The sequence below is a fragment of the Brassica rapa genome, unplaced genomic scaffold, assembly GCF_000309985.2.
Source record: "Brassica rapa cultivar Chiifu-401-42 unplaced genomic scaffold, CAAS_Brap_v3.01 Scaffold1034, whole genome shotgun sequence".
NCBI classification, from domain to species: Eukaryota; Viridiplantae; Streptophyta; class Magnoliopsida; order Brassicales; family Brassicaceae; genus Brassica; species Brassica rapa.
In genome coordinates, this window is record NW_022610968.1 from 70,408 (window position 1) to 84,687 (window position 14,280).

General features: G+C 50.0%; 1 long non-coding RNA gene across 1 annotated transcript; it reads right to left on the reverse strand.

Moving 5' to 3' along the window:
- Positions 1 to 2,709: 2,709 nt before the first annotated feature.
- On the reverse strand, positions 2,710 to 13,130 carry LOC117131549. The gene is made up of 3 exons (XR_004454682.1): positions 12,783 to 13,130; positions 9,242 to 9,243; positions 2,710 to 2,792 (listed from the first exon to the last, which is right to left on the reverse strand). It is a non-coding gene; the product is annotated as an uncharacterized LOC117131549 (long non-coding RNA).
- Between the last annotated feature and the right edge of the window lie 1,150 nt (positions 13,131 to 14,280).

A 14,280-nucleotide genomic window follows, 5' to 3' on the forward strand; every position in this document is an offset into this window, starting at 1 on the left:
CTGACGGACACCCACAGAAGTCCTGTGTGTACTAAACAGACAGCCCACGTGGGCCAAAATCATCCGAACAGTCCATGGAAAGGGCCAGCGTGCTGAGTCTAAGGACCAGCGTGCTGATATGTGTATTGATGGACAGCCACAGACGTCCTGTGTGTGCTGACGGACAAACACGGACCCACGTGGACAGCCACGGATGTCCTTTGTGTGCTGACGGAGACCCACAGACGTCCTGTGTGTTCTGACGGACACCCACGGACGTCATATGTGTACTGAACAGACGGCCCACGTGGGCCAAAATCACCCGAACAGTCCACGGTAAGGGCCATCGTTCTGAGTTCAAGGACCAGCGTGCTGAAACGTGTAGTGATGGACAGCCACAGACGTCTTGTGTGTGCTGACAGACACACACGGACAGCCACGGACGTATTGTGTTTGCTGACGGACAGCCACGGACAGCCACTGACGTCCTGTGTGTGCTGGTGGACACCCACGAACGTCCTGTGTGTACTGAACATACAGCCCACGTGGGCCAAAATCACCCAAACAGTCCACGGGAACGGCCAGCGTGCTGAGTCTAAGGACCAACGTGCTGATATGTGTACTGATGGACAGCCACGGACGTCCTGTGTGTGCTGACGGACACACACGGACGTCCTGTGTGTGCTGACGGACACCCACGGACGTCATGTGTGTGCTAACGGACACACACGGACACACACAGACAGCCAAAGATGTCCTGTGTGTGCTGACGAAAAGCCACTGACAGCCACTGACGTCCAGTGTGTGCTGGCGTATACCCACGGACGTCCTGTGTGTACTGAACAGACAACCCACGTATGGCAAAATCACCCAAACAGTCCACGGGAAGGGCCAGCGTGCTGAGTGCAAGGACCAACGTGCTGATATGTGTACTTATGGACAGCCACGGACGTCCTGTGTGTGTTGAGGGACACAGAGAGACACACACTGACAGCCTCGGACGTCCTGTGTGTGCTGGTGGACACCCACAGACGTCCTGTGTGTGTTGATGGACACAGAGAGACACACACGGACAGCCTCGGACGTCCTGTGTGTGCTGGTGGACACCCACAGACGTCCTGTGTGTACTGAACAGACAGCCCACGTGGGACAAAATCACCTGAATAGTCCACAGGAAGGGTCAGCGTGCCGAGTCCAAGGACCAACGTGCTGATATGGGTACTGATGGACAGCCACGGACGTCCTGTGTGTGCTGACGGACAAAGACGGACACACACGGACACACACGGACAGCCACGTACATCCTGTGTGTGCTGACAGACGCCCACGGACGTCCTGTGTGTACTGAACAGACAGCCCACGTGGGCCAAAATCACCCGAAGAGTCCACGGGATGGGCCAGCGTGCTGAATCCAAGGACCAGCGTGCTGTTATGTGTACTGATGGACAGCCACGGATGTCTTGTGTGTGCTAACGGACACACACGGACAGCCACGGACGTCCTGTGTGTGCTGACGGACACCCACAGACGTCCTGTGTGTGCTGACGAACAACCACGGACGTCCTATGTGAACTGAATAGACAGCCCACGTGGGCCAAAATCACCCGAACAGTCCACAGGAAGGGCCATCGTGCTGAGTCCAAGGACCAGCGTGCTGATATGCGTACTGATGAACAGCCACGGATGTCCTGTGTGTGCTGCCGGACACACACGAACAGCCACGGACGTCCTGTGTGTGCTGACGGACACCCTCGGACGTCCTGTGTGTACTGACAGACACCCATGGACGTCCTGTGTGTACTGAACAGACAGCCCACGTGGCCCAAAATCACTCGAACAGTCCACAGGAAGGGCCAGGGTGCTGAGTCCAAGGACCAGCGTGCTGATATGTTTACTGATGGACAGCCACGGATGTCCTGTGTGTGCTGACAAACACAGACGGACACACACACACAGCCACAGACGTCTTGTGTGTGCTGACGGACACACACGAACAGCCACAAACGTATTGTGTGTGCTGATAGACAGCCACGGAGAGCCACTGACGTCCTGTGTGTGCTGGTGGACACCCACGGACGTCCTGTGTGTACTGAACATACAGCCCACGTTGGCCAAAATCACTCAAACAGTCCATGGGAATGGCCAGCATGCTGAGTCTAAGGACCAACGTGCTGATATGTGTAGTGATGGACAGCCACAGACGTCCTGTGTGTGCTGACGGACACACACGGACATCCTGTGTGTGCTGACGGACACCCACGGACGTCATGTGTGTGCTAACGGACGCACACGGACACACACAGACTGCCATAGATGTCCTGTGTGTGCTGACGGACAGCCAAAGACAGCCACTGACGTCCAGTGTGTGCTGGCGGATACCCACGGACGTCCTGTGGGTACTAAACAGACAGCCCACATGGGGCAAAATCACCCAAACAGTCCACGGGAAGGGCCAGCATGCTGAGTCTAAGGACCAACGTGCTGATATGTGTACTGATGGACAGCCACGGACGTCCTGTGTGTGCTGACGGACACAGACGGACACAGACGGACACAGACGGACAGCCACGGATGTCCTGTGTGTGCTGGCGGACACCCACGGACGTCCTGTGTGTACTGAACATACAGCCCACGTGGGCCAAAATTGTAAGACCCGATCCCGGCCGCCTAGGCCGCGGTCGATGCCTCACGTCGCTCGGTCCACTTCCTGGCCGAACCTCTTAATTTCTGCCCTTTATTTATAATATCGCCTAAAGGCGAGGGCTAACTTAGACCTTAGCTAAAGACTTACCTAGTCATTAATAGCCTAGATCCTTTCAACAGATACGCAGCGGAATATTCTCTAGTTAGCCATTGGTCTAAAACCAATCTAACACTTGTCTGGTCGAATCACCTTAGCCTTGGTCAGTTTACTCAACTACCAATTAGCTTAAAGGTCAATCCTAAACCCAAACCAAGCCATACGATTCTGAGGTTCCATTCCCGTAAACCATTCTATCTAGATCTACATAAGTAAATGCTAGATCATACCTTTGCCACATCTATGGAGCTTATTAGCTCATCGGTCCTCCATTGACTCGAATTGCTCTTACTTGACAGCTGGACCACGATCACTCAATGATCTTACTTAAGGTCCTTATCTTAACTCCTGCATCAAACAGCTCCCCTAGGTACTTAGTCATTCAACCAACCATCCCCACAGACATAAGTAACCTTTGAGAAGTCTTTGAAAGGATAAGAGTTTGCATCTGGCCTTTCTCGGCTCATGCACAATCCAAAACCTTTTGCCTTATAGGCAATAGTACCAAGTCCATATTCTGGACTGACAAAGCTCATTAGATCCTAAGTCAATCAACCAACCATCCTCACATGACTTGGAACTGATGAGTCATCATCTGGCCTGATCGGCCTTGGGACTTAACCCAGACAACAGATATGATTTTTCATACCAACCGATGCATTCATTAATCAGGTTAGGACCGACACCTTGAACCATCATTCAGAGGTCAGGTCGTCCATACTCAACCATGATCAGATCTTACACGGCCTTCCTTGAACAATCACACTTAGGCTCAGTAACTATGGTCTACGACACATACTACTAGCCATACACTTCGTCATGACTCTTAGCCAATCTCGAAGCTATCAACACCAAGGTTGATATCTAGAAGCATCACATCAATAATCTTACTCCAGCAACGTGACTATCCATACTAGTGTTCGGCCATCGAACCATCGTCATGAAACATGATCCGACCACTAAACTTGATAATCCATCGTCCACTTAGCATGCACTGATATAACCGGCCTTCCATTGCCATCCTGTGGGTCTACGCCCTACATAAGGCATATGGTGCCTATCCTACTCACCAACCCGAGGTTGATTGTAAGATATCCTACTTAGCCTTTGCGGCTAGAACCATACAACCATAGCCGGATCGTCCATAGTCCCGTCTAACCGTCTAGTTAAGATCTAGGTGCGATCGACCAGTTATAAGTCCGGCCCAAAGGCTCACGGACCTTCTTACCTGATCCGACCCAAAGCCTGGATCCATACCACAGAGTAAGGCCCAAGACCAAACCGGATTGCCTTGCAACCAATCAGACCTTGCGACACAACACTCCGGTTAAACTAACCGTCCGTCCGTTCGACTATGCAGCCGCAGACTGTCCACTTGGTTTGGCCTAAGCCTTGAACCAATGGCACCGTTTGGAACTCACACCCTTTGGGAACTAGTACCCTTTGGACACACGTGCCTCTTGGCAAGTCATGACCCTTGGCAACTCGCACCCATTCAGAAGTTCCAACCGTTCGACCTAACCGTCCGTATGGACTGTCTGGTCCGTGCGTGTGTCCGGCCTATGGCCAAAGGACCACGCCTTAACCTACACAAGTCATGAACCATTGTGACTGTTCAGGGAAGGGTTGCAACCGTTCAGAACAGAACAGAACCGCCCCTATCCAATCGGATCCCCTGAGGCCGGTTTAGACCATGCGTGCGCCTAACTCGACGGTTATGGACCGCGACCGCATTACTCAACCAGAACCACGGTTATAACCAATCCCAACATATCCACAAGGCCACGCCAATGTACAGAAGGAGTAGAAGAAGAAATAGATGAAAAGAATAAGAAGAATAGGACACAATCCAATGCCCATGGCTAGACCGGTTCGGACTGTCCGATGGTCTTAGCCGATGAGTGGGTGGTTACCCCACTGACCCTATCTGACTGAACCACGGGGTTGGAGTCCTTCTCCAGCCCTTTCTCTATTCCCTGGGTATTCATAACCACACGGCCTTCTCTCTCCTAAACTGTTCTCCTTGCCGGAGATACAAAACCACCACGACCGGCCCTTTTACGGCTGATCTCTTGGCCGGGACTCTCTCTCTCTCTCTCTACGTTTTTCTCTGAGCATTTTACTCTGGAATTGGATAATGAAATCGACAGGAGAGCCCCCATATTTATAGAAAACGAGGGGGTAAGTCTTGCCCCACGAACAGGCACGACTTGCTAGAGAATGGGCACCATCGGCCAAGGGTTGTCCCCTTTCGGCCACTTGCATCCTTTCGCCCTTTCTGATTGGGTTTGGGGTCGGTCATAAGCCCAACCCACGCCCCAAGACTCCTGGACTTAGCCCACGGCCTTGTCCAAGGACCCAACAGCCCATGGCCTCATGGCCGGACCTCACAGCTCGCCACTGACCCGGACCCGGACCATCGGCCTAAAACCCGAACAGTCCATCTAGCTGAGATGAGCTGACTCCCAGCTGCCTCAGCTGAGTGAGCTAGTAGTCCAGCTAGTGGAGCTGACTTAGTAGTGGCTGAGCTGGAGTGAACTCAACCTAGCTTCGTTAAGCTGGTCGAGCTACTTCTCTATCTCGTCCAGCTACCGTCTTACTTGTCTTAGCTGTCTCTTTGCTCTTATAAGGTTAAGTCTAAGTTTCCTTATGTCCTTAACCTTCTTTCTTGACCATGGAACGCTTGCCTTGATGTCCTAAGACTGGCTGGTACGTTTCCTCGAACCATGGCCGTCCCGACAATCCTTTCCAGGATTGGGGGCGTGACAAGTCTCCCCCACTTGTAATGGATTCGTCCTCGAATCCGGTGATGATTATACCTTGTCCCAAGACAAAATATTCCAACCGAACTTATTCTAGTCTTGATCAGAGAATAGAACAAGCTTGATTCAAAACCACCAAATGACCACTTCGATGTACCAGTCAAGTCCTCACGAACTTGTTCCAATCTTTAGGCTGCCCGTCCTACAACAAGTCCTAACAGATTGTTATGGTTCTTTTGTCCTTCATGGACAATAAGGTTCATGACCTCAGCCACAACGTAGTGGATCATCCCCTTAACCGGCCACAACCTTTTCAGGCTTGGCCACATTGCGATCTTAGTCCCTCCAGACTAAAAACGCCTCAGACTTGACTTCTGTCCTTCACTGGACTTTGTCATAATTCGATCCTGGTCCTTCGGACGTGATCGTATTCCGGTCCTGGTCCACTCAGGGACTCGACCGTTTCACCCCGACCATAGGTCCATCTCCGAATAGGTCGTGGCCTGATCCTCGTCCATTACTAGACTTGATCATTCTCAACCGTAGGTCAAACTCCGACTTGGTTGTACTGCGACCATGGTCCTCTCTCGGACATGGTCAATTTCGGCCCTGCCATCTCGGCCGGAGCCGACAGAAACGGACTCTAGGACAGCGGAGCTGTCCCTGGTCTAGTTCAATCATAAATGGATCCGACCTATCAGGGGGGACACCCTGAGGTACCTGGAACACATCTGGGAACTTCGACACCAACGAATCCTCTGAAAGGTCTTTCAGACAGACAGAACTGCCCGGCTCTGTAGTTGTAATTGTAGCCAAAAAGGACTGACAACCCTGTTCCAACATCCGAATCGCTCGAACTGCTGAAACCACTACTTTCTCTTGAGCCGGACACAGACATTGGTACTGGATCGGATGAAGCCCAGTCTCCAATTGCACACGACCTCTATGGCAATCGAGAGTGGCCCGATACTTTCCCAACCAGTCCATACCTAGGATCATCGCGTGATTCTTTAGGTGGACACAGACAGATTCACAGGGAATACCTTTCCCTGAATTGACACTGGGATATTTAACATGAGACCTAATGAGTTCCTGGCTTGCCCTCCGGCCGCCCTCACTATCCCAAAATAATCACCAGCGTCCAGACAGAACAGACCCTTTCCGACCAGTCCCGGACTCACAAAACCTATGTGTAGCCTCTGCGTCGGAAAGTACGTGGGTTTTTACACCACCAATCATGAGGGTTCCTATCAGAGACCCCCATCAGAATCCCCTAGACAATTCTAGGTTCCAGACCAAGCATTACTACTTGAATGTAAAAAGATAAATTTAGAGATTGCCAGAGATCGAATCAAAAGATCCGAAAGCTCCGTCGTCTCGTGACAGTTCATACACCCTTGGTGTTGTGGTTGGTTTGCCTTGGGACGCCTTGCCTGTGTCTCCACGGCCCTTCCCCTGACTTCCTTGCAGCTTGGGACACTCCGATTGGAAATGTCCTTGCTGGCCACAATGGAAACAAGTCATCTGGCCGCTTCTACCAGACAGGTTCTGTCGAGGACAGTTTGAACCCCATGGTCCATGCTGCCACAACGAACACAAGCCCCCTTGGCCTTCCAGCACTCACCGGTATGGTTCCGTCCACATTTGGAACACGCAGGTTGGCAACCAGAGGTCTCACCTCCGTCCACCTGGTCCCATTTTCTCTTTTTATCATTAGTCTTGCCCGATGGGCCAGACTGTGGCTTAGCCTTAAGCTTAGCTTCTTCAGCTAAGTTAGACTCCAACAAAGCCACCCGTTCCACTTCCAGTGGGTACCTAGATGAGTAGGATTTCGGTTTAATCACACATTTGGAAAACGTCCCATACCATTCTCCAAAGCGTCTTACTATTGCAAATGCTGACACCATTCACAACAGCAATTATAATATACCTCAATCCCCATCATACTAAGATACTTAACATCATGTTCTTCCAATGATTGGAACGAACACCCTGAGTTTCCTCAATTCTTTCTTTGGACGGATTCCGATTGGAATTGATTCATTCCATCCAACTAGATCTAAGGAAACCTACCTTGACCTATACCGAGTCCTAGCTGATCCATCTGATCACAAGTCGACTCGTGTACTGGTCATGTAGTGTCTCCTTTGAGTCAGATTTAACATTGCATATGCTTTACTTATTATGAACGACCATCAAGGGATAACACTTTACTTCAGTAGAATGCTGCACGTTTATTTCAACCCAAGCCACTCTCTGGTCCATGTTACTTCCCTTGTCCAGGTAATCCATAAACAAGTTTTGCATTGCTTCCATCCCTTCCAACCCGTCTATTACTTCTAAATACTAGATCGACCAACCTTTCTGTTTTTAGGTTCTTGCCCTTGGAAAACGTATCTTGGCTAAGACGGTTCATCTTAGAATTCCCACATTCACAAGCATGATACCCTAGCTTACCTCAACTCTTTCTTGGCTCACCCCAACTAAGGTTTCATAGTCATCATAGTTTTGGAAATAATTTCGGTTTGGAACTCAACATCTTAGAGCGTTGTCCTATATAGGATCAAGCATGCTCTGATACCAACTTGTAAGACCCGATCCCGGCCGCCTAGGCCGCGGTCGATGCCTCACGTCGCTCGGTCCACTTCCTGGCCGAACCTCTTAATTTCTGCCCTTTATTTATAATATCGCCTAAAGGCGAGGGCTAACTTAGACCTTAGCTAAAGAATTACCTAGTCATTAATAGCCTAGATCCTTTCAACAGATACGCAGCGGAATATTCTCTAGTTAACCATTGGTCTAAAACCAATCTAACACTTGTCTGGTCGAATCACCTTAGCCTTGGTCAGTTTACTCAACTACCAATTAGCTTAAAGGTCAATCCTAAACCCAAACCAAGCCATACGATTCTGAGGTTCCATTCCCCTAAACCATTCTATCTAGATCTACATAAGTAAATGCTAGATCATACCTTTGCCACATCTATGGAGCTTATTAGCTCATCGGTCCTCCATTGACTCGAATTGCTCTTGCTTAACAGCTGGACCATGATCACTCAATGATCTTACTTATGGTCCTTATCTTGACTCCTGCGTCAAACAGCTCCCCTAGGTACTTAGTCATTCAACCAACCATCCCCACAGACATAAGTAACCTTTGAGAAGTCTTTGAAAGGATAAGGGTTTGCATCTGGCCTTTCTCGGCTCATGCACAATCCAAAATCCTTTTGCCTTATAGGCAATAGTACCAAGTCCATCTTCTGGACTGACAAAGCTCATTAGATCCTAAGTCAATCAACCAACCATCCTCACATGACTTGGAACTGATGAGTCATCATCTGGCCTGACCGGCCTTGGGACTTAACCCAGACAACATATATGATTTGTTCATACCAACCGATGCATTCAGTAATCAGGTTAGGACCGACACCTTGAACCATCATTCAGAGGTCAGGTCGTCCATACTCAACCATGATCAGATCTTACACGGCCTTCCTTGAACAATCACACTTAGGCTCAGTATCTATGGTCTACGACACATAGTACTAGCCATACACTTCGTCATGACTCTTAGCCAATCTCGAAGCTATCAACACCAAGGTTGATATCTAGAAGCATCACATCAATACTCTTACTCCAGCATCGTGACTATCCATACTAGTGTTCGGCCATCGAACCATCGTCATGAAACATGATCCGACCACTAGACTTGATAAGCCATCGTCCACTTAGCATGTACTGATATAACTGGCTTCCATTGCCATCATGTGGTCTACCCCTACATAAGGCATATGGCGCCTATCCTACTCACCAACCCGAGGTTGATTGTAAGATATCCCACTTAGCCTTTGCGGCTAGAACCATCCAACCATAGCCGGATCGTCCATTGTCCCGTCTAACCGTCTGGTTAAGATCTAGGTGCGATCGGCCAGTTATAAGTCTGGCCCAAAGGCTCACAGACCTTCTTACCTGATCCGACCCAAAGCCTGGATCCATACCACAGAGTAAGGCCCAAGACCAACCCGGATTGCCTTGCAACCAATCAGACCTTGCGACACAACACTCCGGTTAAACTAACCGTCTGTCCGTTCGACTATGCAGCCGCGGACTGTCCACTTGGTTCGGCCTAAGCCTTGAACCAATGGCACCGTTTGGAACTCACACCCTTTGGGAACTAGTACCCTTTGGACACACGTGCCTCTTGGCAAGTCATGACCCTTGGCAACTCGCACCCATTCAGAAGTTCCAACCGTTCGACCTAACCGTCCGTATGGACTGTCTGGTCCGTGCGTGTGTCCGGCCTATGGCCAAAAGACCACGCCTTAACCTACACAAGTCATGAACCATTGTGACTGTTCAGGGAAGGGTTGCAACCGTTCAGAACAGAACAGAACCGCCCCTATCCAATCGGATCACCTGAGGCCGGTTTAGACCATGCGCGCGCCTAACTCGACGGTTATGGACCGCGACCGCATTACTCAACCAGAACCACGGTTATAACCAATCCCAACATATCCACAAGGCCACGCCAATGTACAGAAGGAGTAGAAGAAGAAATAGATGAAAAGAATAAGAAGAATAGGACACAATCCAAATGCCCATGGCTAGACCGGTTCGGACTGTCCGATGGTCTTAGCCGATGAGTGGGTGGTTACCCCACTGACTTTATCTGACTGAACCACGGGGTTGGAGTCCTTCTCCAGACCTTTCTCTATGCCTTGGGTATCCATAACCACACGGCCTCCTCTCTCCTAAACCGTTCTCCTTGCCGGAGATACTAAACCACCACGACCGGCCCTTTTCCGGCCGATCTCTTGGCCAGAACTCTCTCTCTCTCTTTCTACGTTTTTCCATGAGTATTTTACTCTGGAATTGGATAATGAAATCGACCAGAGAGCCCCCATATTTATAGAAAACGAGGGGGTAAGTCTTGCCCCACGAACAGGCACGACTTGCTAGCGAATGGGCACCATCGGCCAACAGTTGCCCCCTTTCGGCCACTTGCATCCCTTCGCCCTTTCTGATTGGGTTTGGGGTCGGTCATAAGCCCAACCCACGCCCCAGGCCTCCTGGACACAGCCCACGGCCTTGCCCAAGGACCCAACAGCCCATGGCCTCATGGCCGGACCTCACAGCCCGCCACTGACCCGGACACGGACCATCGGCCTAAAACCCGAACAGTCCATCTAGCTGAGATGAGCTGACTCCCAGCTGCCTCAGCTGAGTGAGCTAGTAGTCCAGCTAGTGGAGCTGACTTAGTAGTGGCTGAGCTGGAGTGAACTCAACCTAGCTTCGTTAAGCTGGTCGAGCTACTTCTCTATCTCGTCCAGCTACCGTCTTACTTGTCTTAGCTGTCTCTTTGCTCTTATAAGGTTAAGTCTAAGTTTCCTTATGTCCTTAACCTTCTTTCTTGACCATGGAACGCTTGCCTTGATGTCCTAAGACTGGCTGGTACGTTTCCTCGAACCATGGCCGTCCCGACAATCCTTTCCAGGATTGGGGGCGTGACAAAAATCACCCGAACAGTCCACGGGAAGGGCCAGCGTGCTGAGTCCAAGGACCAGCGTGCTGATATGTGTACTGATGGACAGCCACGGACGTCCTATGTTTGATGTTGGACACACACGGACACACACTGATGTCCTGTGTGTGCTGACGGACACACACGGATGTCCTGTGTGTGCTGACGGACAGCCACAGACGTCCTGTGTGTGCTGGCGGACACCCACAAACACACACAGACAGCCACGGACGTCCTGTGGGTGCTGACGGACAGCCACAGACGTCCTGTGAGTGCTGGCGGACACCCACGGACGTCCTGTGTGTACTGAACAGACAGCCCGCGTGGGCCAAAATCACCCAAACAGTCCATGGGAAGGGCCAGCGTGATGAGTCCAAGGACCAACGTGCTGATATGTGTACTGCCAGACACCCACGGACGTCCTGTGTGTGCTGAAGGACACAGACGGAAACACACGGACAGCCACAGACGTCCTGTGTGTGCTGGCGGACACCCACGGACGTCCTGTGTGTACTGAACAGACAGCCCACATGGGCCAAAATCACCCGAACAGTCCACAGGAAGGGTCAGGGTGCTGAGTCCAAGGACCAATGTGCTTATGTGTGTACTAATGGACAGCCACGGACACACACGGACAGCCACGGACGTCCTGTGTGTGCTGATGGGCACCCTCGGACGTCCTGTGTGTACTAACAGACACCCATGGACGTCCTGTGTGTACTGAACAGACAGCCCACGTGGCCCAAAATCACACGAACAGTCCACGGAAAGGGCCAGGGTGTTGAGTCCAAGGACCAGCGTGCTGATATTTGTACTGATGGACAGCCACGGACGTCCTCTGTGTGCTGACGGCCAGCTACGGACAGCCACGGTGTCCTGTGTGTGCTGACGGACACACACAGACAGCCACAGACGTCGTGTGTGTGCTGACGGACACACACGGACATCCTGTGTGTGCTGACAGACATCCATGGACGTCCTGTTTGTACTGAACAGACAGCCCACGTGGGCCAAAATCACCCGAACAGTCCACGGGGAAGGGCCAGCGTGCTGAGTCCACGCTGGCCCCACGGACCAGCGGGCTGATATGTGTTTTGATGGACAGCCACTGACGCCCTGTGTGTGCTGACGGACACAAACGGACACACGGACATACACGGACAGCCACAAACTTCCTGTGTGTGCTGATGGACACCCACGGACGTCCTGTGTGTACTGAACAGACAGCCCACGTGGGCCAAAATCACCCAAACAGTCCACGGGAGGGCCAGCATGCTGAGTCCAAGGACCAACGTGCTGATATATGTACTGATGGACAGCCACGAACGTCCTTTATGTGCTGACGGACACACACAGACACACACGGACAGCCACAGACGTCATGTGTGTGCTGACGGACACACACTGACATCCTGTGTGTGCTGAACAGACAGCCCACGTGGCCCAAAATCACTCGAACAGTCCACGGGAAGGGTCAGCGTTGTGAGTCCAAGGACCAACGTGCTGATATGTGTACTGATGAACAGCCACAGATGTCCTATGTGTGCTGACGGACACACATGGACAGCCACGGACGTCCTGTGTGTACTGGCGGACACCCACGGACGTCATGTGTGTGCTAACGGACACACACAGACACACACAGACAGCCATAGACGTCCTGTGTGTGCTGACGGACAGCCACGGACAGCCACTGATGTCAAGTGTGTGCTGGCGGATACTGTGGGAACCGAAATTTGCACTGTCGATTTATGTTTAAATTAGGAAACTAAGAAAACCCTAATTTCCCAGAGGTCCCGGATCTCTGCGAGAGCCATCGACAAGAGACCAAATATATGTGGAAATCCTGAAAAAGATAACAAACGAGTTTAGAGAAAACAGTAGATCTTATTTCGAATCTGCGTACGAGCGTTGCGATCATTACAAGAGATCATAAAAGCTTTGGCCGCAAAGGCTGTCAGCGAGTTACCTAGTTCTAGCGGCCTAAAAGCTCAAACCTAGTTAAGTCGCGGCTCGATAACAAAAGACGAAAAAGATACAAAAAACTAACTGTCTGGTCTTCCATGAAGGTGTTTTTATCGAGGAAGGAAATTTCGTCGAAGAACTAATCTTCAGGCGTCTGCAACGTCTCGCGATGCTGAAGATTTGTTATTCTTTCGTATGCCACATTTCGTGCTTGAAATGTTCGAGGGTTTGAAAATATTTCGCGATGTTGCAAGGTTTTAGTCTTAGCCATGCGGTTGAAAAACATTCTAGTTTGACTACGAATGTTCGCAGCCAAAATATTTGTTCATGTTTGGATGCTAATAGTTTTATTTGCGATCGAGGAATTTTGACTGAGGTGTCGTGTGAATTTGTCCATGGGAACAAGCGTTTTCCTTCATAATGCTTTGTGAAGTGTTGGCCTTCCGAGATGTTTTTCGTGCATTTTTTAGGATGTTTCGTATAGCTCTAGAAGCTTTGTTACGAATTTTTCCTTACATGCCGCGGATTATGGTTAAAACGTTGCGGGCTTAAAGTGAATTGTGGAGCGTATTGAACTTGGTCAATTTTTGAAAAGTTTAGATTTTCCGTTAACCGTTTGGTTGTTAGGACTTAGTTTAGTTAGGAAGAATTTAGCATATGATTTCCGACTGTGGGCTATACGATAATTTATCATATCATATAACCGATTTTACGAAGGTCGTAAATCAGTGATATGTATACATATGTCAAAGTAGCATTGTTTCTGCGGGTTTTTCGAGAAAACGTTCCCGCTGTGATTTTGATCTTAGGTGAAAGTTGCTTGGAGTTACTCATGGAGTGTTACCGAAGTTTATTTCAATACGATCTAGTCGCAGAACGTTTTTCATAGGTTTTTCGAGAGGATTCTCATGACACATTCGTTTCTTGAACGAATTGGTCAACCAGAGGTGGATCTAGCTAACCATCGGGAGGAAAGTGCTCCTTTTAATGTGAACGATGCTACATCTATTCTCGAGTTTTCTTCGTCGCAAATGTTTTTGATGTTTTTCCGTGACTTACTTGGTACAACGGAAACTGAAAGAAATGCTTTGGTAATTGAAGATTTCTCGTAAAAAATTTTAAAACGAAACTGGCTTTCTGAAGCCGGAAAAGGCTTCAATACTTTGGCTAATCATCGAGTTTCAGTTTGATATTGGTACAAGTTTTCTGTACGCATGATTACGACAAGAAATGATGTATAGTTTTTGAGATTAT